Source organism: Pan paniscus, chromosome 4, assembly GCF_029289425.2.
Source record: "Pan paniscus chromosome 4, NHGRI_mPanPan1-v2.0_pri, whole genome shotgun sequence".
Classification (NCBI taxonomy): Eukaryota; Metazoa; Chordata; class Mammalia; order Primates; family Hominidae; genus Pan; species Pan paniscus.
This window is the reverse complement of record NC_073253.2, coordinates 126,553,799-126,580,714: the sequence shown is the minus strand read 5'-3', so window position 1 is coordinate 126,580,714 and position 26,916 is coordinate 126,553,799. Positions and strand designations below refer to the sequence as shown.

The 26,916-nt window shown below is 39.5% G+C and overlaps 1 long non-coding RNA gene across 1 annotated transcript; it reads right to left on the bottom strand.

Annotated features, from left to right (window-relative positions):
* Positions 1–733: 733 nt before the first annotated feature.
* Positions 734–25,539, bottom strand: LOC134730373 (uncharacterized). The gene is made up of 3 exons (XR_010112122.1): positions 23,854–25,539; positions 1,696–1,830; positions 734–849 (listed from the first exon to the last, which is right to left on the bottom strand). It is a non-coding gene; the product is annotated as an uncharacterized LOC134730373 (long non-coding RNA).
* Between the last annotated feature and the right edge of the window lie 1,377 nt (positions 25,540–26,916).

Genomic DNA, 26,916 nt, shown 5'->3' with positions numbered 1-26,916 from the left:
TGATTATGTTAGGTTGTGTGTCATAGTTGACCTTAACATAAGGAGATTATCTGAGTGGGCCTGGTCTAATTACATGAGCCTTTGAAAGTGAAGAGTTTTCTCTGGCTGATGGCAGAAAGAGAAGTCAGAAAGATTCAAAGAATGAAAAGAACGTGATGCTTGTTGCTGACTTGAAGATGGGGGTGGGGCCACATAGCAAAGAATGCAAGTAGGCTCTAGGAGCAGAAAGTGGCCCTTGGCTGACAGCTAGTAAGGAAACAGAACCTCAGTCCTATACCCTCAAGGAACTGAATTCTACCAACAACAGTAAGAGCTTGGGAGCAGATTCTCCCCCAGGCCTCCAGAAGAGAACTCAGACTTGCAAACACCTTGATTTCAGCCTGATACCGTGAGCAGAGAACCTGGCCATGCTGTGCTGAACTTCTGACCAACAGAGAGTATGAACTAATAAACGGATGTTGTTTCAGCCCACTAAGTTTATATTAATTTGTCACACAGCAATAGAAAACACAGCCACTGTCACAGACCCAACTCTTCTCTAGACTAGCTTTGAGGTGACCCTCTAGCCTCAAGAGTGTATCTGAGTTTCCACTCCATTGTCAAGCCATAAAGACAAAGGCGTCAATTCTCAGGCATTAGCAAACAAGCCTGGGATTTTTGTTTATGATTATACAGGGGAGGGAACCATGGGCAAAGACTGGAATTCCTGATAATTTGGCAAATGGGGACTTACTGTGTTATTTCCACTTGGGCAAAAAAGCAAATGTGACATTATTTTGAAGTAACAAGCTGGTAGTCCTCTCATTTGTGGGTGGTAATAGAATTTCTGGTAGCATATGGTGCCATTCTCTGAAGACGAAAGACAGTGGAAAGACAAAGTCCCTTAGTAAAAAGAGAATGGTCTCTAGTGTCAGGCGGATATGGGTTTGTTTTGCAGATTATCTGATCTTGGGCTTTTGGGCAATTTTCTTAACATATTTGAGTCCCAGTCTACTCATCATAAAATATAATAAGGCCTGCGTAATTACCTAATAAGATTTGGCAAGAATTAAATTTAATAATTCATATAAAATCTCAATGCCTGCAGCATAGTAGACTATCAATAAGTTGCCTCCATTATTATAGTGGAATTTTTTTCACAACTTCCTTGCAATCTTTTTTTTTCTGAGACGGAGTCTTGCTCTGTCACCCAGGCTGGAGTGCAGTGGCATGATCTAGGCTCACTGCAGCCTCTGCCTCCTGGGTTCAAGCAATTCTCTTGCCTCAGCCTCCCGAGTAGCTGGGATTACAGGCACATGCCACCACACCCTGCTAATTTTTGTATTCTTAGTAGAGATGGGGTTTCATCATGTTGCAAGGCTGCTCTTGAACTCTTAACCTCGTGATCTGGCCTGGGCCTCCCAAAGTGCTGGGATTACAGGCATGAGCCACTGCGCCCGGCTCTCTCGCAATCTTTTTATAGTAAAAGTAACTAAATTATGGCATACAATAGACCAATGCTGTCCTACAGAAATATAACTCAAGCCACATACGTAATTTTAAATTTTCAAGTCACTACATTAAAAAAATGTAATTTTAATAATATAATTTATTTAAAATATTGTCATTTCAACATGCAATTAATATAAAATGTATTAATGATATATTTTACATTTTTTAAACTAAGACTTCAAATTCAGAATTTTTTATACTTACAGCACATCTCAATTCAGAATAGCCATGTTTCAGGTGCTCAGTAGCAATGTGTAGCTAGTGACTATGGTACCCGACAGCTTAGTACTAGACTTTAAATAAGTATTTCAGCAAATTCTCCTTTACTCTTTGTCAATTCTAAAATAAACATAAATAAATGATAAGTGATAATTATAAATATATGAGCACACACATACACATATTTCCCATTCTGGCACACAGCAAACTTAGAAGATTTTTTTTTTTACCCATCAGTTCTTAGTTATAATGAGTCACACTTCAATCAGAGGATCAGGGTGTAAGTGGTACACAGATTTCTAATTTCATTTCCAAAACATATGACAAATCGAAGCTACATAGTTAAAGTAATACTTGGCAACCATGATAACTAGGTTAAAACAAAAATCTATCTTGCACTGTAGAAAGCATGTTGGCTTCATTGCTTTTTAAAGTAACTTCAGTAGATGATTATATATTCATGTCATTTGCTTTTCCTTTAAAAACATTGGACTAGACTTTTGGTTCTACATAAGCTTGTTTTTTCTCTCTAAGTTAACCTACCCATTATGCAAGAATGAAGACTAAAGCAAATCAGAAATGGTGGGTAATAGGAGCAATGCACAGCAGCCACCTAAAGACTTACTATTTCTTTTCTTTTCTTTTCTTTCTTTCTTTTTTTTTTCTGTCTCTCTTTTTTTTTTTTTTGAGATGGAGTCTCACTCTGTTGCCTAGGCTGGAGTGCAGTGGCGCCATCTCAGCTCACTGCAACCTCCGCCTCCTGGGGTCAAGCAGTTCTCCTGCCTCAGCCTCCGGAGTGGCTGGGATTACAGGCGCCGGCTACCAGGGCCAGCTAATTTTTTTATTTTTAGTAGAGATGGAGTTTCGCCATGTTGGCCAGGCTGGTCTTGAACTCCTGACCTCAAGTAATCCACCCACGTCAGGCTCCAAAAGTGCTGGGATTACAAGAGTGAGCCACCGTGCCCAACTAAGACTTATTATTTCTATACACATGTGAAAAAATCTGTGTTGTGCCCCAGGGCCTGCTGGGGGGGTGCGGGGCTGGGGAAGGGATAGCATTAGGAGAAATACCTAATGTAAGTGACGAGTTGATGGGTGCAGCAAACCAACGTGGCACATGTATACCTATGTAACAAACCCGCATGTTGTGCACATGTACCCTAGAACTTAAAGTATAATAAAAAGAAAAAAAAATCTGTGGTGTTTCCACTGGACAGAAAGCCCTGTGCAATCTTCAGAGATGATTCAGACAGTGGTGTTTCTCCTAAAGTGGACTCAGAAAATATAGGACACATCCGAACATGCATAATGCAAGGTGGAACACTGAAAGTGACTATGAGAGATTCCCAAAAAAACCTAACGCAAGTATTTGTCAAAAGACAATCCTTCATAGTGAGGAAGAAAAGTTTCCTAGAAAAGTATCCTTTGTAAGAAGTTCTTTTTTTTATTTTTAGACAGAGTTCCGCTCTTGTTGCCCAGGCTGGAGTGCAATGGTGCAATCTCAGCTCACTACAACCTCCGCCTCCTGGGTTCAAGCGATTCTCCTGCCTCAGCCTCTTGAGTAGCTGGGATTACAGGCATGTGCCACCATGCCCAGCTAATTTTTGTATTTTTAATAGAGATGGGGTTTCGCCAAGTTGGTCAGGCTGGTCTCAAACTCCTGACCTCAGGTGATCAACCCGCCTCGGCCTCCCAAAGTGCTGGGATTACAGGCATGAGTCACTGTGCCAGGCCTGTAAGAAGTTCTAAAGAATGGTCTTTAAGGGAGAGTTAATAGGATCAATTCAATGCAACAGATTTTTGCTGTCCACCTATTGAGTGGCTATAGTAGGTAGTAGGGATTTCGTGATAGAAATCTCTATCCTTAAGCTGTTGGGATGGTGATGAAGAATGGTGGAAGACAATCCAGCAATTCAGCACTGTTATGTATTCCAACAGCTCTTTTCACCTCATACTACCTCTGACATCCCTTCGTCACTGAGGTATTCCCAAGCTCATCTCCCGTACACCCAAACAGCTTTTTGCTGCTTCTCTTTTTTTTTAGGATATGGCTCTTTATCTTGACCTTGCTCTCAGACCAGCCTTACCATGAGATGAGTGTTTCATTCTCTGACAGAGGTCCTGCAGCCACATGCAGACTCTGCCCATCTTCTGCTCTGGCTCTATCTCTAGTCAGGAAACTGCTGAATCAAGAAACTGCCACCACAGCTTCCGGCTCCAGCATTACCCTTGTGCGAAGAGGAAGTTGCACAGTTTAGAAGTATTATCACAGAGATAGATCTAGTGGAGGAAATTTGACTTAACCTGTGTGGGTCCAGAAAGGATTCCTAAAAGAGCAGATGCTTGAGAGGAATTACCCAAGAATGGAGGGAAAGTTGAAATTCTCTGTGCGTAGAAGAATAACATGTATAAAATCAGGAAGATATGAGAGGCTGATGCCTTTAGGGAACTAGAGAATGAGTTCAGGGCTAGAGGAAGGGTGCATGTGGGCCCAGATGATGCTGGACCTGCAGAAAGAGGCACTAGATCATGATAAGGAGTTTTTTGTTGTTGTTGTTTTTGAGACGAAGTCTCGCTCTGTCACCCAGGCTGGAGTGCAGTGACGTGATCTCAGCTCACTGCAACCTCCACCTCCCTGGTTCAAGCAATTCCCCTGCTCAGCCTCCCGAGTAGCTGGGATTATAGGCACACGCCACCACGCCCGGCTAATTTTTTTTGTATTTTTAGTAGAGACGGGGTTTCACCATGTCGGCCAGCCTGGTCTTGAACTCCTGACCTCAGGCAATCCACCCGCCTCGGCCTCCCAAAGTGCTGGGATTACAGGCGTGAGCCACCGCAACTGGCCGATAAGGAGTTTGACTTTATTTAGAATATGATAATGAGCCAGGCAGGAGGACAAAATGTACTAATGATGTTGCTTTAAGAGTAAAGTTCAAATATATGAACATATGCTTAATGTATCATACAAAACCTTTGAACTTTAAAATAGTCTTGCTTTAATTACTTTAATTAATTATCCTTGATAAGCTTCTTGTAACCTTCATTCATAAAGGATAGTATGTGAGAACTTGAAATTATAGTACCCACATGATTCCTTCCTTCCTTCTTTCCTTCCTTCCTTCCTTCCTTCCTTCCTTCCTTCCTTCCACTCATTCTCTTTTTCTCTCTTTCTCTCTTTTTTTCTTCTTACTTTTTTGAGACAGGGTCTTGCTCTGTTGCCCAGGCTGTAGTGAAGTGGCACAATCATGGCTCACTTCAGCCTTGACCTCCTAGGCTCAAGCGATCCTCCTGCCAACTCAGCCTCCCAAGTAGCTAGGATCAGAGGCGTGTGCCACCATGCTCAGTTAATTTTTATTTTTTTGTAGAGACAAGGTCTCACTATGTGTCTAGGCTGGTCCCGAATTCCTGGGCTCAAGTGATCCACCCTCTTCGGAATCCCAAAATGCCGCAATTACAGGCACAAGCCACCATACCCAGCCCCTGGTTTATTTTTTATTAATTGGAACAGTTTTATACTAGCTGGAGTTATCTCCTTAGAAGAGTAATTGCACACATATGGGATTCAACCTGGGCAATGTTATTTCCATGTGGCAGTCTGCTATTCATGTACTGTCTCCCAGACAATTTTTTTTTCTTTTTTTAGTTTTGCTTTCTCTCACAATATAAAATTGCATATTCTATCTTACTAAAAAGCATGTTAAATGCAAAGATAAAAATATAAGAACCTGTTAGAAGAGGCTGATGACTTAAAAGAGAAAGGAAATTAACTTACTTGATGTTAACATTTTGGCTGTTTGACAAGCTGATATCAGGGAATTTTCTAAATGGGGAAAAGATGAAAGTTTTCTTGAAAATGATTACCTTTAGTAAAAAGAATTATCTCCACAGTGATTTCTTGGTGTAGAAGAGAAAGAACTCAAAGAGGATTATTATGCCCTTCTACTCCAGTCAAGACCTGCCCAACATATTCTTTTGCGCACTACAAAAGCATTTCAGTTCTACTTTCATATTCTGTTAACAGATAAATTGTAATTGAATAAAACAGATACACAAAATGTTAAGTCATTTATTTGTTATTGCTTATCATTTCTTAGCTTTGTTTTTATATAGTTTTATTGTATCTATATATTCTTTTAAAATACATTTAAAAAATTTTAAATTAATGAAATTTTTAAAAGCAGTTTTAGGTTGACAGAGTGGAAAGTACAGAGAGTTCTCATATAACCCTACTTCCCTCTCTGTCCCTCCCTCCAATTCCCCCTTTTGTTGACATGCTGGATTCATGTGGTATATTTGTTGTAATTGCTGAGCCAATATTACCATAGTATTTTTTAAGAGACCCTGGGATCTTGCTCTGTTTACCAGGCTGGTCTCTAACTCCTGAGCTCAAGCAATCCTCCTACCTCAACCTCCCAAAGTGCTGAGATTACAGATAGAGCCACCACGCCTGGCCCAAGCTATAGTTTTGTTAACTAAAGTTCATAGTTTTTACATGAGGGTTCACTCTTTTTATTATATGTTTTGTGGGTTTTGACAAATGTATAATGACATAGTATCATCCAGAATGGTTTCACAGCCCTAAAAATCTCCTATGCTCCACCTATTCATTTCTTTTTCACCTTCCCACCTCCCCCTACCCTGGCTCCACAGTCCCTGGCAAGCATTGATCTTTTTACTGTCTCCATAGTTTTGCCTTTTCCAGAATGTCATATATTTGGAATAACAATATGATTTTCAGATTTACTTATTTCACTTAGCAATATGTATTTAAGTTTCCTCCATGTATTTCTGTGGCTTGATAGCTCATTCTGAAATTGTTGTTTCCTCTATGTAATAGTGTAGAACCTATTCTTTTCAACTAACATGTGTCAATATAAGTTCACATTGTTGCTGTCACTGTAAATTACTTATTTTGATTGTTGTATAATATTCTCTGTTGAAATGTACCACAGATTATTTATCCACTCTCCTGTAGATGGGCATGCATCTGGGTTGTTTCCAAGTTTTTGCTTTTGTAAAAAGTGGAGCTATGATTGTCCTTTTACCTGGTGCCTGTTGTATATGTGCAAGAGTTTCTCTTGATGTATACCGAACAGTAGAATTGTTGACTCATAGGGTATATGAATATTCAATTTGGAGTGATAATGACACAATTTGCCAATTTGCATTTTCTGTTTTTGTTGTTGTTTAGTACCCATTATGCCCCAGAACCAACTTTCATTTTCATAAGCAATGGATCCACAGCCTTCCCAACACTTAGCACAGACTCCTTAAGTTGTTGCCTTTTGAATAAACGTAAAATGATATCTCCCTATGCTCTTTTTTTTTTAGAGACAGCATCTCACTCTGTTGCCCAGACTGGAGTGCAGTGGTACAATCATAGCTCACTGCAACCTCGAACTCCTGGATTCAAGTGATCCTCCCGCCTCAGCCTCCTGAGTACCTAGGACTACAGGCATGCACCACCACACCCAGCTAATCTCTGCAGTCCTTATTTGCATTTTTGTGATCAATAAAGCTGTTGAACAAAAGTTCTCAATTTTAATATTGTCTAGGAGATGTTAATTACAAAGAGTTTTTAACTTTTGTTTTTGACAGTAAAGTCATCAAATCAAATGGAGGAGATTTTGTATATAGTGCCAGGTAGGAATCCAGTTTCTTCCTGCTATATTTATTAAACAGATCCTCCTTTCCTCACTTTTCTGACATGGCATCTTTGTCATATATCAAACATTTATGTGTGGGTCGGTTTCTAAGATATCCATTCTGTTTCATTGGTTAATTTATTTTTTGCTGCACCAATCCCACACCATCTTATTAATTTTAGTTTCATAATAAATATTAATAGTTACTGGGACAAATCCTCTCTCCCTGATACTTCTTTAGAAATAACCTGGCCGGTCGTGGTGGCTCACGCCTGTAATCCCAGCGCTTTGGAAGGCTGAGGTGGGCAGATTGCCTGAGGTCAGGAGATCGTGATCAGCCTAGTTAACATGGTGAAACCCAATCTCTACTAAAAATACAAAAAATAGCCAGGCATGGTGGTGTATGCCTGTAGTCCCAGCTACTCGGGAGGCTGAGGCAGGAGAATCACTTGAACCCAGGAGGCAGAGGTTGCAGTGAGCCGAGACTGCACCACTGCACTCCAGCCTGGGCAACAGAGCAAGAGTCTGTATCAAAAAAAAAAAAAAAAAAAAAAGACGTAACCTGGCTATTCATGGACACTTATTAATCTTCAATATATATATTTTAGAGTAATCTTATCAAGTTCCATTAAAGCTCTTGTAGGAATTTTAATTGGAATTACATTGGATATTTTGATAAATTTGGGGACAATTGATACATTCATAATAATAAGTCTTCCTACACATTAACACAGGTACAGCTCTCCATTTATTCAGAACTTTTTCGTGTTTCTTAACAACGTTTTATAATAATTTTCCCTAAAGAGGTCTTGGCTAACTTCTGTTAGATTTATTCCTAGATAGTTGATATTCTCTGATATTACTGTAAAGAGTTTATTCTCTTTATGTTTTCTAGTTGTTTGTTGCTAATATGTAGTAATGCAATTGACTTTTGTTTCACATCAGATATCTTGTTAATTTGAAGATTATTTGGGGTTTTCTAGGTAAAGAATCATATCAACCACAAATACAGTTTTATTTCCTCCTTGCCAATCCTTATGCCTCTGCACTTGTTAGGACCACCAATGAAGATTAAACAGAAAAAATGACAGGGGAATCTTCATCTCATTCCTGTTTTAAAAGGGAATGCTTCTGCCGGGCATGGTGGCTCATGCCTATGATCCCAGCACTTTGGGAGGCCAGATGGGCGGATCACAAGGTCAGGAGTCCGAGACCAGCCTGACCAACACAGTGAAACCCCGTCTCTACTAAAAATACAAAAATTAGCCAAGCATGGTGGCGTGCGCCTGCAGTCCCAGCTACTCAGGAGGTTGAGGCAGGAGAATCGCTTGAACCTGGGAGGCAGAGGTTGTAGTGAGCCGGGATCGCGCCACTGTACTCCAACCTGGGCAACAGAGTGAGACTCCATCTCAAAAAATAATAATAAAAAAAATAAAAAAAGGAATGCTTTTAATATTTTCCCATTTAGAATGATGTTTCTTTAGATTTTCTAGTATAGATACTCTTAATCAAGTTAAGGAAGTTTCCATCTATTTCTAATGTACTAAAATTTTTTAATTATTTAAAAAATTGTAAATAATTTTTAAAATTATGAATAGCTATCAAATTTTGTAAAATACTTGTTTTATGGCTGGGCATGGTGGCTCATGGCTGTAATCCCCAGACTTTGGGAGGCCAAGGCAGGAAGATCACTTGGAGCCTGGATTTCAAGACCAGGCTGGGAAAACAAAGAAAGGACCTGTCTCTACAAAAAGAAAATTAAAAATTAGCTGGGCTTGTTGTGCTTATAATCCCAGCTACTTATGAGGCTGAGGCGAGAGTATCACTTGAGCCCAGGAGTTCCAGGTTACAATGAGCTATGATCCCGCCACTGCACTCCAGCCTGAGTGAGAGTGAAACTCTATCTATACAAATAAATAAATAAATAATTGTTTTACATTTTTTTTTTCCGAGACGGAGTCTTGCTGCGTCGTCAAGGGTGGAGTGCGGTGGTGCATTCTCAGCTCACTGCAACTTCCACCTCCCGGGTTCAAGTGATTCTCTTGCCTCAGCCTCCCAAGTAGCTGGGATCACAGGCGCCCACCACCATGCCCAGCTAAGTTTTTTGTATTTTTAGTAGAGTCAGGGTTTCCCCATGATGGCCAAACTGGTCTTGAACTCCTGACCTCGTGATCCACTCGCCTCGGCCTCCCAAAGTGCTAAGATTGCAGGCATGAGCCACCTCGCCCGGCTGTTTTACATTTTTAATATGATCATACAACATATCTATTTTAATCTGTTGATGTGACAAATTATATACATACATTTTCTAATATTAAACTATTGGTTGTAGGATATTACCTTTTTAAAATACATTGTTGGATTTGATTTGCTAATATTTTGTTTGGTGTTTTTGCAAAAATACTAAATACTATTTGTCTCAATAAAAGGTACTACTAAAAACCTAGCAAGAGACATAGAACAAAAGATTGAGGAAAATCTACAAAATGAAATGGAATTAAAGCAAGTATTTAAGAGGATTGGTGCACTGGGCATGGGGGCGCACACTTGTAATCCCAGCACTTTGGGAGACTGAGGCAGGCAGACCACCTGAGGTTGGGAGTTTGAGACCAGCCTGGCCAACATGGAGAAACCCTATTTCTACTAAAAATGCAAAAATTAGCCAGGCATGGTGGCACATGCCTGTAGTCCCAGCTACTCAGGAGGCTGAGGTAGGAGAATCTCTTGAATCCCAGAGGCAGAGGTTGTGGTGAGCTGAGATCACGCCATTGCACTCCAAACTCTGTCTCAAAAAAAAAAAAAAAAAAAAAGGATTTGAGTGAAAAATATAGGTATGGAAGATAAGAAAAAAGATCCAACATATGCATAATTGGTGTCCTCACAAACATGGACCCTCACCCACCCTGAAAAAGAACCATCATACGTATTTAAAGACGTAAATCAAGAAAAATTATTTATCCAGATAAAAGGTAACCTAACTCTATTATGGACCAACCTACATGAAACATATCCTAGCAAAAAAGTTATTGAATGTCAAAAACCAAAAAAACCTGGCAAAAATTTAAGTCACAAAAATTGTGTCTGTGATTTCTTCTTTTTATTTTATTTTATTTTTTTGGGACAGAGCTTCACTCTTGTCACCCAGGCTGGAGTGCAATGGTGATCTTGGCTCACTGCAACCTCTGCCTTCTGGATTCAAACAATTCTCCTGCCTCAGCCTCCTGAGTAGGTGGGATTACAGGTGCCCACCACCACTCCCAGCTAATTTTTATATTTTTAGTAGAGAAGGGGTATCACCATGTTGGCCAGGCTGGTCTTGAACTCCTGACCTCAGGTAATCTGCCTGCTGCAGCCTCCCAAAGTGCTGGGATTGCAGGCGTGAGCCACCACACCTGGCCTGACTTTTTTATAGCCCTGACTAGAAGTCAATAAAATAATATCCTCAAGGAACCCAAAGTCCTCAGGGAAAGAAAGCATGACTCAACAATTTTATGTCCAGTTAAATTGTTTTTCAGGTATAAAAGTAATAGAAGTACAATTCTCAATATGAAAGAATTCAGGCAATATAACCCCTGTGAGTTCTTCTTGAACAAACTACTTGAGGATTTACTTTCAGCCAAGTGAGAGATGGAGAAACTGCAGCAAAAGGACAAAATGTGAAGTATTGAATTCATTTAGCTGTCATAGACTGTAAAATAGACTATATAGACTAAAACAATAGACTAAAATAAAAGTCAAGTTTATGGTTAAAGATAAAACATAAATGTCATAAATTCTGATGTTCAAGGAATGTTACTTTTAATAAAAGAAACAGGAAGAAAAAAGAAGGTAAAGGCTCAAGTAACTTCAAGTAATATGATTAAGAAAATTCATCTGACACTGGGATTGTTAAAGAAGCTCTCCAGGTGATTCTAATATGCAGGAGAATTTAGGCACCATTACATTATGAGAATAACATTAATTACTCACCTGTTTAAGTCCCAGTGAACCATGGTAAGCCACCAAACACTGTTAACTTCTATCAGCCTTCAGAACCCTTTAACTAGACCAGGGGACAGCAGTGTGTAACAACTGGTATGTTAAACATTATGTGAGAAGACTAAGTATTTTTTTTTTCTTCTTCTTGGTATGACACATTGTTTCAATGTACAATCTTGGTAAGAACAGGCTGTTCTTGACTATGAATCTGGTCAATTGTTATAGCAATCACCAACAAGGGTTACATTGAATAAACGCAATCAGTATGTCAGTACCCAGAACAGTATCAATTATGGTGACTGACAAAAGAACAGTAGGCACAGCAGAGACTAAAAATAAATAAATTAGAAAGCGAACACACCAAAACCCGAAAATAACCACTTGTAAGAGCTGGTATCTAGAAAATTCAAGAATGTTTGCTGCCTCCTCCTTGGGAGAAGTTGGGGACCAGCTCCCAGACATTATCTTTGTCTTTTCTTTCCTGTTTTCATAATTATTTTCTGATTCCATTCTGGGTTTTCCCACCAGTCTATTGGTTGGTTTGTGGATTTGCTCCCATAAGGCCAGCTGCAATTCTGAGCAGCCACTGGTAACCACTATCTTAGCTTTGCCATTACATTTTCTTTGTATATTTCAGGAACAGCTCCTGCTGTCCCTTATCATGATTCCCCCCAGTAATTTTCCCCCAGTAATTCTGAGTCCCCCAACTTCAGCCATAAAAAATACACATTTTCAAGTTTGTTTGTTTTTGCAGTGAATCCACCCCCCTTCAGAGTGATCTGCATATTTTTAATTTTTGAGGGCTGGTGGGCCTTGTTGCTGTGACCTAACCCAACAGGTCTTGGAGCATATTACTCAGCAGCCCCTCTTTTTTTATTTTGAGATAGGGTCTCACTCTGTTGCCCAGGCTGCAGTACTGTGGCATGATAGCTCACTGCAACTTCTGCCTCCCGGGTTCAAGCGATTCTCTTGCCTCAACCTCCCGAGTAGCTGGGAGTACAGGCATGTGCCACCATGCCCAGCTAATTTTTCTATTTTTCGTAGAGACAGGGTTTCACCCTGTTGGCTAGGCTGGTCTCGAACTCCTGGCCTCAAGTGATCCACCTACCTTGGCTTCCCAAAGCGCTGGGATTACAGGTGTGAGCCACTGTGCCCGGCCTGAAGATGTTTTTTTGTGTGCTTAAAATTGAACATGTTTTCTGCAGTTGAAGTTACAGTGTTCCCCATATGTCCATTAAGTCAAGTTTGCTAACCATATTGTTCAAATCTTCTTTATCTTTTCTGGTATTTTGGGTCTTATTCTATCAGTATTGAAAAAAGTAGATTCATATCACCCACTATGATTATAATTTTGTCTAATCATATTTGTAGTTACATTTATTTTTGCTTTTTAGATGTTGGGGCCACTTTATGAAGTCCATACAAATTTAGAATTATTCTGTCTTTCTGGTGAATTGGACCTGGGTATTTTATCATTGTGGAATGGTTTTCTATCTCTAGTACTACTTTTTGTTTTAAAGCCTGAAATTATTAAAGCTACATCAGCTTTCTTATGATTAGTATTTGCATGGTCAAAGTTTTTCCATTCTTTTGCTTTCAACTTCAGGATCTTCACTGAAAAAAGTGAGAGTTTACTGAATTCTAATTTGACAGCCATTCTATTGTCTTCTGGGTTCCATTGCTGTTGTTGGGATCTAACTATGGCTCCCTTAAAGGTATAAACTGCAGATATGAGCCTGGGCAGCAGGAATTTCAGCTCAGACAATTCATCCGCTTTCTCACAGACTGAGATTATGAGTCTGCTGGGCTAAATCAGAAGTTAATTTACAAGCAACTTTAAATTTGTATTGAAAACAGAACTTCTCTATTTTCACCAATAATCATTGTTTTAGGAATGACCAAATTCTGAGACCAGGATTGGCTACATAATTTGTAGGGCCCTGTGCAAAATGAAAAATGCAGGGCTGCTTGTTTAAAAATTATTTTACTTTATTTTATTTTTTTTGAGACGGAGTCTTGCTCTGTCACCCAGGCTGGAGTGCAGTGGCGCGATCTCGGCTCACAGCAACCTCCACCTTCCGGGTTCATGCCTTTCTCCTGCCTTAGCCTCCCGAGTAGCTGGGACTACAGGTGCCCGCCACCACGCCCGGCTAATTTTTTGTATTTTTAGTAGAGATGGGGTTTCACAGTGTTAGCCAGGATGGTCTTGATCTCCTGACCTCGTGATCCACCCACCTTGGCCTCCCAAAGCGCTGGGATTACAGGCGTGAGCCACCGCGCCCGGCCAAAAATTATTAAGAATATCAACTTGGCAATAGCAAAACATTAAGCCTAGTGCAGGGTCCTTCTGATCATGGAGCCCTGTGCAACTGCACATATTGCATACCCACGAGGCTGCCTGTGTGAGAGGGGCTATGCTTGCTGAACTCATCTGCACAAATGGACTTATTTGTTCCATTAGGACTGCAGTGAAATTCAAAAGGAAAGAAAAATACAAAAAATGAGTCATAAGATTACTCAAAGATTTCATTTTAGAGGTCCACTGTCCCTAAAAGGACTAAGGATGCGTAAGTGCTTATTGCTCCAGGAAGTTCTCGACAGTTCTGGGATCCTTTACTAGTAATTTGCATGATTGTAAGAACTAGGCTTAGATAATTTCCTAACCAAAAATCAGTGCCCTGTGCCCTTTGTTCACAATGTTGACATGACCAGTATGACCGATACATCACCTCCCTTGAACCTTCTGGGAGGCTTTTCTCGGTGTATAGTTCAGGCACCGTTACTCACCCTAGAAAAAGGAAGACTATTGCAACTAGAAAGAATCTTGGAGTGTTGGCCAGCATCCAGTAAGAGGTTCTTAGACCAACATAGCCACCTAACCTTTGAATCCTGGCTGCCTGAAATTTTTGGTTACGTTAAAAAATGATCAAACAAGAGCATACATATTAAGTAGCTCCTGTCGTATAGGTGGTGGCTGCCAGAACTTGTGGACAGATGTGATAGAAATGAATTTTTTAATTATATAATTTTGAACTATTTAATTCAGCTAAAATGACACCAGACCCATTTGATGAATAAAAAGATTGCATGAAAAAAAGGAGTCATAAAATTTTAAGAAGAAATGGATAACCTTCTTGCAAACACGAAAACTTTTTCTAGAGAGAATATATAAACAAATGACTTCTTATGATTCTCAGCTGTTGACTTCAGAAGGCCACTTATTCTGATTATAATAAGCAAGCAGAATGTCAGAGATGAAAGGACTCGCTTTTGTTCAATTTACTACAAACGTCACCACTTGTAAGAAGGTAGTACTGAAGCAGAAGGAAAAAAGAATCCAGAATTCAGTTCTGTTTTCTGAACATTTTCTCATGTTTTGGTTTGGTAAAGGACAACTACTACCCGTCCTTTAGATTTCGCTGTGGAAATAATAACTTAGATGAAACAAATGCATACCGGCAAGTAAATAATAGTTGTGTGATGTATGCCTGGAAGAGTATCAAGCCAAAATAAAATTCAGATATCTGATAAGATACCAGGCTTTCATTAGGTGGGGCAAATGAATAGCAATACTATTATTCATTCATTCAACAAATGCTTATTGAATGTTTACCATTTGTCAAGTGGCAAGATAGTGAAAAATAAAAGATTTTTATATATACAATCTTGCATATATGTAATCTATTATATAGAAGATTGCATAATATATATAGTACCAGAGATTAATAGAAAGAGGAAAAAGGCAGGAAAAAGGACTAGGAAGTGGAGAGGGGTTAAAATTTTAAATAAGGTGGTGGTCAAGGTAGACTTCACTGAGAAGATGACATTTGAAGAAATGCTTGAAGAAGATGCAGGAATTATGAGAGTTTGAGTGTTTGTGAATATGAAGAGATTGAAGATAAAAGAGAAGAAATCAATAATGGAAGAAAGTCTGGGAGGTGAGAAGGGGGTGAATCAAGGGGTGTAGGCAAAGGGGGTGTGCTCAATAAAGGGGAAAGACAATTCACTTTCTGAGATCAGAGAAAATGACCTAAACATGAATTAAGAGTAAAAGGGCAATTGTAACTTGTTGACTTTTATACAAAGTTAAGGTCATATTAGCAACCTTAAATCCTGTGGGATGTGATGAAATCTAAAGAAATAGTGATGATAATTAATAGAAAAAAGAAAGGTAAAAATATATAACTTTGAGGCCTGAGGTACAGCATAAGGAAAAACAAGCTTACTTTAGAATAATGCCCGGATAGGTTCAGTGTTTAATAAATTATTATGACAGCTTATAAAGAAAGCACCAAGCAAAATAAGGCCATAACTTTATAACCATGAAAAAAACATAAAACTGCCGGGCGTGGTGGCTCACGCCTGTAATCCCAGCACTTTGGGAGGCCGAGGTCAGGAGATCGAGACCATCCTGACTAACACGGTGAAACCCCGTCTCTACTAAAAATACAAAAAACTAGCTGGGCGTGGTGGTGGACGCCTGTAGTCCCAGCTACTCAGGAGGCTGAGGCAGGAGAATGGCGTGAACCCAGGAGGCGGAGCTTGCAGTGAGCCGAGATCGCGCCACTGCACTCCAGCCTGGGCGACAGAGCAAGACTCCGTCTCAAAAAACAAAAACAAAAACAAAAACAAAACCCATAAAACCATCTGAAGGAAATTCAGGAAACTAAAGTTATCCACCATACACCAGAAATGTATCATCGATAAACACTGGTCCCCAGCAATGAAACAAAAAATGAACTAGATCATGGCATATATTTTTCATTTTCTGACAAAAGAGTGTTTCCAAAATCACTGACATGAGCACACTGTTTTCCAGAACTAAGCTTTGGGACAAATTCACCATAAGCCCTTTAATGTTTAAAAGCAATTGGGAATATAACAGATATTTTACCATGATTTTATTAAAACTGGGGAATTGCTACTCAAAACTTTATAAACCAGAGGCTGCAACATCAAATCATGGTAAACAAAGGTGTAGGTCACTTATTCTGTGATGATCTCACAATGCAAGGATGTTTACTCTTGGAGAAACTTGCTTAATATACCCCGACGCATTTGTGTTTTGTTTGTTTGTTTGTTTAACAAAGAAACTTGCTTAAGTTCTGAATAAAATCTGCCTGAAGCTCAAAGCAGAAGGCTAAGAGTTATGTTTGGTTTCACCTTAATATTATAAATGCACTTTTCTGATATCTTTTATAAGGTTCTAAAACAAATGGACAGTAGATATTAAATGTAGTTTGACAGGTAGCCAAACAAAAATAAACATACAGAGAAATGTTAGGAGAGAAACCCAATACTGCTATATTTATGAATGAATGACTAGAATGGAAGTGTAGTTTAGATTCTGAGCTAAGACAAAACATAACAAAAATTCATGAATTTTTAAATTTAGAAAACTGTTGCATAAAACATGGAGAAATAGTTAAAGTCTGTAACTGAGCCTATAAGAAAGACAGAAAATTCCCTGGTGCCAGAAATTGCTGATAACTGATTTCTAGAGTGGAAAGTGTATTAACTGATACTAAGATAGATTACTGGATACAAATGTTCACCCCAATAGCCAGAGGGTGGGGTTTAACAATCAAAGGAGAACATAAAATATAGTCTTGACCCTTCTAAAGCAGGGATATAAAACTGATACTTCCTTAAGAAAGCAATGATCTAATGAAGGAGTTCCCCTCTAGGAAAGAGGAATAGAAAAACTGTCAAATAAGAGTCAAGGAAGCTCGCTCTAAGCTGGACTCTGTTTGGGATAGAGATCCCCTTCCCCAAATGAGAAACCAGACTTAAAGTTAAGCTTCTTCCAGATGAGGAATCTGAATTTATTCTACCCCTATGGTGAGGGAAGTCCAAGCTGAGACATTAATATTAAAACTGATGCAGGACCCCAGTGAAAAATACCTAGGGTGCCTTGCAGAAGCAAACACAAAACTGCTCTATAAGGTTGTTCTTTCAACAATGGTCCATGAATTTTACACTGAAGCTAGGTTCACAATAAAAAATGGCAAAGTCACTCAAAATACACAATAAAAAAACAACAAAACATATAAAATTAGATTACAGTCCCTCCAAACACAATAAACAGGAGGATAAGCAACCTTAAGGCCTTGAGTTATAGAAAAATATTTCTTTTTTTCTTTTTTGATACAAGGTCTCGCTCTGTTGCCCAGGCTGGAGTGCAGTGGTGTGATCATGGCTCCCTGCAGCCTCGACATCCTGGGCTCAAGTGATACTCCCATCTTAGCCTCCTGAGTAGCTGGAATTACATGCATAAGCTGCCACGCCCAGTCAGAAAATGTTTCTGAAAAATAATTATCTTTCAAGTTATTAAAAAGATTTTTAAAATTTTGAAAAAATAATAAAGTTATATATATATATATATATATTTCTTTCTTTCTTTCTTATTTTTATTTTATTTTTTTTTGAGACAGAGTCTGTCTCTGTCGCCCAGGCTGGAGTGCAGTGGTGCAATCTCGGCTCACTTCAACCTCCGTCTGTCTCCTGGGTCGAAGCGGTTCTCCTGCCTCAGCCTCCTGAGTAGCTGGGATTACAGGCGAGCGCCACCATGCCCAGCTAATTTTTGTATTTTAAGTAGAGACGGGGTTTCACCATGTTGGTCAGGCTGGTCTCAAACTCCTGACCTCGTGATCCACCCGCCTCGGCCTCCCAAAGTGCTGGGATTACAGCCGTGCCCGGTGTAATAATAATGTTTAAAGATAAAAAGATTAAAGAAAAGACAAGAATCAAAATTATAGGATAATGCATATGAAAGACAACAGACAATTTTGATTTTGAAAAACAAAATTTCTAGAAATTAAAAACTGTTATTTGAATTGAAAAATTCAATGAGCTACTTATTAGAGTACAGATTATACACACCTGAAGAAAAAAAATAGTAAAATGGAAGCTAGAGAAAAAAAATTTTTTTTAAGGTTTTCTTTTCTTTTCTTTTTTATTATTATTTTTTTACTTTAAGTTCCGGGATACATGTGCAGATTGTGCAGGTTTGTTATATAGGTATATATGTACCATGGGCTTTGCTGCACCCAACAACCCATCACTTTTTTTTTTTTTTTTTTTTTTAGACGAGTCTGGCTTTGTCGCTCAGGCTGGAGTGCAGTGGCACGATCTTGGCTCACTGTAAGCTCCGCCTCCCGGGTTCACACCATTCTCCTGCCTCAGCCTCCTGAGTAGCTGGTACTACAGGCGCCCGCCACCACGCCCGGCTAATTTTTTGTTTTCGTAGTTTTAGTAGAGACGGGTTTTCACCGTGTTAGCCGGGATGGTCTCGATCTCCTGACCTCGCGATCCATCCGCCTCGATCTCCCAAAGTGCTGGGATTACAGGCGTGAGCCACGGTGCCCCGCCCCCGTCATCTAGGTTTTAAGCCCCACATGCATTAGGTATTCGTCCTAGTGCTCTCCCTCCCCTTGCCCTCACCCCCGAGAAAATTATTTAGAATGCATCATGCAGTGGGAAAAGGATGAAAAATACTATTGAGAGGTTCTGAAACATGAAGAATAAACTGATAGGCCCAATATATGTCTGATAGTGGGTTCACAAAGAGTAGTAAGAATGCAAGACAGCCTATATATAAAACATAATGGCTGATAATTTTCCAAAGATTATGAAAGAAGTAAATTCCCAAATAGAGGAACACACTGAGAATAGAAAAGAATAAATACAAGTAAAATAAGGCAATGTGCAATGGCTCACACCTGTAATTCCAGTGCTTTGGGGGGCCAAGGCAGGAGGATCATCACTTGAGGCTAGGAGTTTGGAAGAAGCCTGGGCAATATAGCGAGACTCTGTGTCTACAAAAAAGAAAAATATTAGCTGGGCCATGGTGGTGAGCGCCTACAATCCTACATAGTCCTAGCTATTCAGGAGGCTGAGCAGGAGGATTGCCTGAGCCCAGGAATTTGAGGCTGCAGTAAGCTATGCTCGTGCCACTGCACTCCAGCCTGGTGACAGTGTGAAACCCTGTCTCAAAGATAAATAAAAATAAAATGAAAGCAAAAAAAAATGTGATGTATGTATGTCCAAACACATCACAGTGATACTACAAAATTCCTAAAAAAGAAAGAAACTCTTAAGGAAACCTTGAGAAAATATGGATATTGCAAAATACCTCAGATATAAAGAAAAATCAGAAAGGCAACCCAGAAGAACAATTTCACTGACAACAGATACATCAGTAGCAACTACAGAAATCAGAAAACAAAGAATAATTATTTCAAGGTGCCGAAGCGGGAAAACAAACATCAGCATAGAATTCTGTATCAAGTGAATCTATCATTCAAGAGTGAAAGAGAAGTAAAAAGATTTCAGACAAGCTGATTGAGGCAGTCTGCGTCTTAGACTTTTTCAGAAAGAACTTTCTTAATAGAAAGAGAAATGAATTAAGGAAGAGTGGGATGCAAAAACCAATGATGATCAAAGGATTTTTAAATATTGACTTAATTAAACAACAATAAAATGACTAAATTTGGTTTAAAATGAGGTGATCCCTGCTGTCTCCCACAAAAAATTTTATTTTTTGAGAACTAGATGAGCTTATTTTAAAGTTTATGTGGAAAAATAAGCCAGAATAGTTGGGAAAAAATATGAAATAGAGGAGTAATGAATGGGAACTCTGTCTATAAGCTATTAAAACATTTTATAAAGATAATTAGGGTAATGTGGTTTGGGCAGGTAGAAAAACAGACAAATAAGTGAAATAATAGAAAGTACAGAAATTGTAGTAACATATATTGAAATTTAGTTTATAGTAAAGGTCAGACTTAAGTCTTGTGGAAAAGACAGATTAAGCAATTAGTACATTAGAACAACTGGTAGCTATTAGGGAAAGAAGTAAATTTAATCGGCTGAGTGTGATGGTTCACGCCTATAATCTCAGCATGAGAGGCCGAGGTGGGCAGATCACTTGAAGTCAGGAGTTCAAGACCAGCCTGGGCAACATGGTGAAACCCCATCTCTACTAAAAATACAAACTTAGCTGGCCTTGGTGGTGCACTCCTGTAGTCCCAGCTACTCGGGAGGCTGAGGCATGAGAATCAACTTGAACCTAGGAAGCGGAGACTGCAGTGAGCCAAGATCATGCCACTGCACTCCAGCCTGGGCGACAGAGCAAGACTCCGTCTCAAAAAAAATAATAATAATAATAAGTAAACTTAACCTCTATCTACCTCAAACCCCAAACTAAAATAAAACCTAAGTGGATCGAAGATTTAAATATAAAAAATTAAACTATGAAAATACTTCAAGAAAATATGGAAGAATATTTATTAAAAATCGTGAAGTGATGAAGGCCCTTCTAAATCTGACAAAAAATGCAGAAACTATAAAAGAAGCTATTGCTAAACTTATTACACATCAAATTATGCAAAAATTCCTGCAGGGAAAAAAGCCAAACAGACCCATAAGCAAAGTTAAAAGACAAATGACAATCTGAGAAAAAATACTTGCAATTAATATGATAAACACAAGAAAAAAAGCTAACAATTCTATAAAGGAAAGGACATACGATGTGAAGTGACAGCTCACAAAGAAGGAAATAACAATGGTTCTTAATATATGAACACATATAAAAAAACGGTTTTTAACTTAAGTCATAATAAGTGTGATGGTTAGTTATATGTGTTAACATGACTGGCCTAGGGGACGCCAGATAGCTGGTAAAATTATTTCTGGATGGGGCCGGGTGCGGTGGCTCACACCTGTAATCCCAGCACTTTGGGACGCTGAGGCAGGCGGATCCACCAGGTCAGGAGTTCGAGAGCAGCCCGGCCAACATAGTGAAACCCCATTTCTACTAAATATACAAAAATTAGCCGGGTGTGGTGGCACGTGCCTGTAGTCCCAGCTACTTGGGAGGTTGAGGCAGGAGAATTGCTTGAACTCGGGAGGTGGAGATTGCAGTGAGCCGAGACCATGCCATTGCACTCCAGCCTGACTGACACAGTGAGACTCTGTCTAAAAAAAAACAAAAACAAACAAACAAAAATAGGCCAGGCACAGTGGCTCACACCTGTAATCCCAGCACTTTTGGAGGCTGAGGTGGGTGGATCACGAGGTCAGGAGATCGAGACCATCCTGGCCAACATGGTGAAACCCCGTCTCTACTAAAAATACAAAAATTAGCTGGGTGTGGTGGTGTACACCTGTAGTCTCAGCTACTCGGGAGGCTGAGGCAGGAGAATCACTTGAACCCAGGAGGCAGAGGTTGCAGTGAGCCGAGATCATGCCACTGCACTCCAGCCTGGCTACAGAGCGAGACTCTATCTCAAAAAAAAAAAAAAAAAAAAAGTCTGGATGTGTCTGTGAGAGTATTTCTGGAAGAGATTAGCATTTGAATCAGTAAACTGAGCATTTGAATCAGTAAACTGAGTGAAGACTATTTGCACTCACTGGCCAGGCGCGGTGGCTCACGCCTGTAATCCCAGCACTTTGGGAGGCTGAGGCGGGCAAATCACGAGGTCAGGAGTTTGAGAACAGCGTGGCCAACGAGGTGAAACCGCTTCTCTACTAAAACTACAAAAAATTTAGCCAGGTGTGGTGGCGGGTGTCTGTAATCCCAGCTGCTCAGGAGGCTGAGGCAGGAGAATCACTTGAACCTGGGTGGCAGAGGTTGCAGTGAGTCGAGATCGTGCCACTGCACTATAGCCGGGTGACAGAGTGAGACTGTCTCAAAAAAAAAAAAAAAAAAAAAATTGCCCTCACCAAGCATGCAATCTGCTGAGGGGCCCATTGGAACAAAAAGGTAGAGAAAAGACAAATTATTTCTTCTAAACTAGAATATCCATCTTCTGCTGCCGTTGGACATTGGACCACCAGCTTTTCTGGTTCTTTAGCTTCCAGAAGGCAAGAACTTTTTGGCCTCCATAATTATTGCATGAGCCAATTCCCATAACAAATCTTCTCTTTATCTATCTATCTATTTTTCTTTTTTTTTTTGAGACAGAGTCTCACTCTGTCACCCAGGCTGGAGTGCAGTGGCACGATCTTGGCACACTGCAACCTCTGCCGCCCAGGTTCAAGCAATTCTCCTGCCTCAGCCTCCCAAGTAGCTGGGATTACAGGCGCCCGCCACTGCACCCAGCTAATTTTTGTATTTTTAATACAGACGGGGTTTCACCATCTTGGCCAGGCTGATCTTGAACTCCTGACTTTGTGATCCACCTGCCTGGGCCTCCCAAAGTGCTGAGATTACAGGAGTGAGCCACTGCGCCCGGCCTATCTATCTATCTAGGTATTTATCTATCTATCTATCTCCTATTGATTCTGTTTATCCAGAAAACCCTAATAAGATAAGAGAAATCCAACTTAAAACTTCAATAAGATGAATTCTTTACCTATCTGATTTGCAAACAACAAATGTTTCTAATCATTGGCAAGGATATAGAGAAATCTTTTTTAAAACAATTATTTGTAAAAATTTATTCAGTGAGTTTGTAAGGTGACTAGATAGGGAAATGCTAGTTGCTGCATCAAATAAACTTCGTCATTTCACTTACTTAATACAACAGAATTTTTTTTTCTTGCACATATAATAATCTAGTGCCGGATTTCCTAGTGGTAAGAGCAGGTGAGGAAAGAGGAAAAGGTAGGGATGGAGGTCTGATCCATGAAGTCATTTAGGGACCTATAGGTTGATGGTGACTTTGTCCTCTTCAACATGCGGCTTTCAAGGTTGCCCTGAGTATCAACATCCACCAATAAAAGCAGAAAAAGTATGGAGAGGGGTACATGGGAAGTTTTAATGAGGCAGACTATAAGACGATAATGAAAGAAATTTGAAGAATTGATTGAAATTAAAACATACATGCCCTTTGATGCAGGCCCTTTAAGGAATTTATACTACAAATATACATATAGTGTGCAGAATGAGGTCTATACAAATATATTCACTAAAATATTGTTTTTAGGCCGGCATGGCAGCTTACACCTGTAATCCCAGCACTTTGGGAGGCCAGGGGCAGGGAGGATCACCTGAAGTCAGTTCGAGACCAGCTTGGCCAACATGGTGAAACCCCATCTCTACTAAAAATACAAAAATTAGCTGGGTGTGGTGGCACATGCCTATAATCCCAGCTGCTTGGGAGACTGAGGCAGGAGAATCATTTGAACCCAGGAGGCGGAGGTTGCAGTGAGCCAAGATCACATCACTGCACTCCTGCCTGGGTGACAGTGAGACTCTGTCCCAAAACAAAAAAATTGTTTTTAGTAGCAAAGACATTAAACAACATAAATATCCGTAGTAGGTGACTGATTAAATATATTATGCTACATGCATACAATGGCCATTTTAATAATTTTAAAACTATTGTATTATCATAAATATTTATATAAATTATAAAGAATTATAGTTATATATGTACTGATAGGAAATAATCTCCAAGAAATATTTTTAGATGGAAAAACAACATGTAGAACAGTGTGGGTCTTATGCTATCCCTTATACGAGAAAGGAAAAAATATATACAGACCCGTATGTGTTTGTATATGCACACATTACCTTTGGTGGGATATTCAAGGAGCTGGTACTAATGGTTGCCTCTGAGAAGGTGATCTTGGAAGCAAGGGACAGAGATGGGAAGAAGCCTTTCCACTGTACAGCTTTTTGTAGCTTTCAAAAAATTTTTTTCTTTTTTTTTTTTACTGTGTGCAGCCTAGTCAAAACATAAAATAATTAAAAATAAATTAAAATATCAGAGAACAATAATATGGAAGATGATGGGAATTAGGCAGAAAAAGCATGATGAGGATTAGTCAAAAAGAGGGTAAACACATTTTAAACTTGAGCTATTTTAAAGACGGGATAATATTTCTTTTTTTTTTTTTTTTTGAGACCGAGTCTTGCTTTTGTTTCCCAGGCTGGAGTGCAGTGGCATGATCTCGGCTCACTGCAACCTCCGCCTCCTTTGTTTAAGCAATTCTCCTGCCTCAGCCTCCCAAGTACCTGGGATTACAGGCGCCCGCCAACACACCTGGCTAATGTTTGATATTTTTAGTAGAGACGGGGTTTCATCATGTTGGTCAGGCTGGTCTCAAATCCCTGATTTTAGGTAATCCACCCGCCTCAGCCTCCCAAAGTGCTAGGATTACAGGCGTGAGCCACTGTGCCCAGGATAACATTTTAAGGTAACCACTAAAAGAATAGGTATAGGCAGGGTGTGGTGGTTCAAACCTGTAATCCTAGCACTTTGGGGAGGCCGACATGGGCAGATCACTTGAGCTCAGGAGTTCAAGACCAGCCTGGGCAACATGGAGAAACCCCGTCTCCACAAAAAACACAAAAATTAGCAGGACACAGTGGTGAACGCCTGTAGTCCCAGCTACTAGGGAGGCTGAGGTGGGAGGATCACCTGAGTTCGGGAAGTCAAGGCTGCAGTAAGCCGAGATCAAGCCACTGCCCTCCAGCCTGGGCTACTGGAGTAAGACCCTGTCTCAAAAGAAAAAAAAATAGGTAACAAATGTATAGTAATTCTAGGGTGGGTGTGGTGGCTCACGCCTGCAATCCCAGCACTTTGGGAGGCCAAGGCGGGTGGATCACTTGAAGTCAGGAGTTTGAGACCAGCCTGGCCAACGTGGTGAAACCCTGTCTCTACTAAAAATACAAGTTAGCCAGGGGTCATGGTGCGCACCTGTAATCCCAGCTGCTTGGGAGGCTGAGGCAGGAGAATCGCTTGAACCTGGGAGGTGGAGGTTGCAGTGAGTGGAGATCGTGCCACCACACTCCAGCCTGGGCGACAGAGTGAGACTCCATTTCCAAAAAAAAGAAAAAAAAAGTATAACAATTCTAAAATAGAGAAAGGGTAAAGAAAAGTTAATGATTTCAACAGAAGGCAAAAAGGAAGAAACAAAAAGCAAAGGTAAGACTGGTAGTAATAAATTAAAATACATCAGAAATCACAATTAATGTGAACTGATTAAACTCACAAGTAAAAGACAAGATAATTTCAGATAGGCCTCTTTAGATTAACCAGCCGGCCAAACACCAGAGATATGAGAAAGGTCGTGTTAGATTAGACCATTCAGTCCCGACCAAACTGGCCCAGACCGAAAGAAACCATTCAGCCAACTCACAGAATCATAACAAACAATACATGTTTTTTTTGTTGCTTTTGCATGATTTGTTATGCAACAAAAATGATCTGATAGAGTTGGGATATTAAAATTTATTTTAAAATACTTCTAATAGTTTTATGCCACTAAATTTGAAAATCTTAAAAAAAGATAATGTTCTAGAAAAATATTAATTCCAGAAACAGATTCAAAAAGAAAAATATGAATGAAAATACAATCACTAATCTAAAACAAGTCGTCATTTAAAGTACTAGGTTTAGTGTTTTATAGGAGATTTTTAAAAAGCCAAACTTCAAATAACAATTAATCTTCCAGAGAATTAAAAAGGAGGGAGAAGACACAAACTGGTATAACTGGTATAACTTTGATACAAAATTACACAAAGACAGCAAGGAGAAAGAAAAACTAAAGGTCAATACTGCTGATAAACATTTACGTAAAATCCCTAAACAAAATGTTAGGAAATAAAATCAAGCATGTAAATATACATATAGAAAACATATACATACGTGTGTGTGTATGTATGTTTATAGATGTATCATGATCAAGTAGGCTTTATAGCAGAAATGCAAAACAGGTTTAACAATGAGAAAATCTGTAATATAATTCATTATTCTTGTTAAGAGATTTAAAAAGCAAAGCTATATTAACGTCTCAATAGGTGCAGAAAACGTAAACAAACGATAAACCTCTTGGAAGACTACGAATAGACAGAAACTCCTTAATGTGAAGGAGAATACTGTGAAATTTATTTGACTTTTAGTTTTCGGTTTCTTTCCTGCATTTGCATTTTCTCTTCTCTATCACTGGAGGGCTGGAAGGCTGACAACTACATTTCCCATGTTCCCTTGCTGTGGTTTGGTTCAGTTCTGTCAGTAGGAGACAATGGTGGGGATTTAAAAGGTGGCAAAGGGAGAGAATCCATTTGTTTTCTTCTGCAGCAGCCTCTAGCAGCAGAAATAGCTGTGCTGCAGCTGCTCAGAAGCACAGACTTCCTGGGCTTGGAGTGACACCATTTTTCACTTTTTTGCCCCTTCGCCTTTTCAATAATTTTGTAATTAATTCCCCGAGCTAACTTTCCTGTTTGAAATACTTAAGTGGTTTACATTTTCAAAAATTGGTTAATAATTGAAATAGGTATCCAGTAAACTGCAACAAACATCATTATGAGTGGTGAAACAGTAGAAAAATTTCCTTTGAAGACAAGTACAGGACAAAGATGCCTGCCCTTAATGCTTTCCAGTGAACATTGTACTGGAAGCCTTAGATTCAGCAATAGGACAAGCCCAAAGGAAATTACGTGAAATTAAAAGGAGGCGACAGAATTGTCATTAGAACAAGTAGGATGCTCAGCAACCTTCTAGTGCTTCTGGGTACTAGATCATTAAATAAAATCAATACCATGCTTATAAATGATATTGGAAAGGTTTTATTTCTTAAATGAAAAGAAAGGATATTCAAAGAAAACATGGTAAAATGATAGTGTTAAATC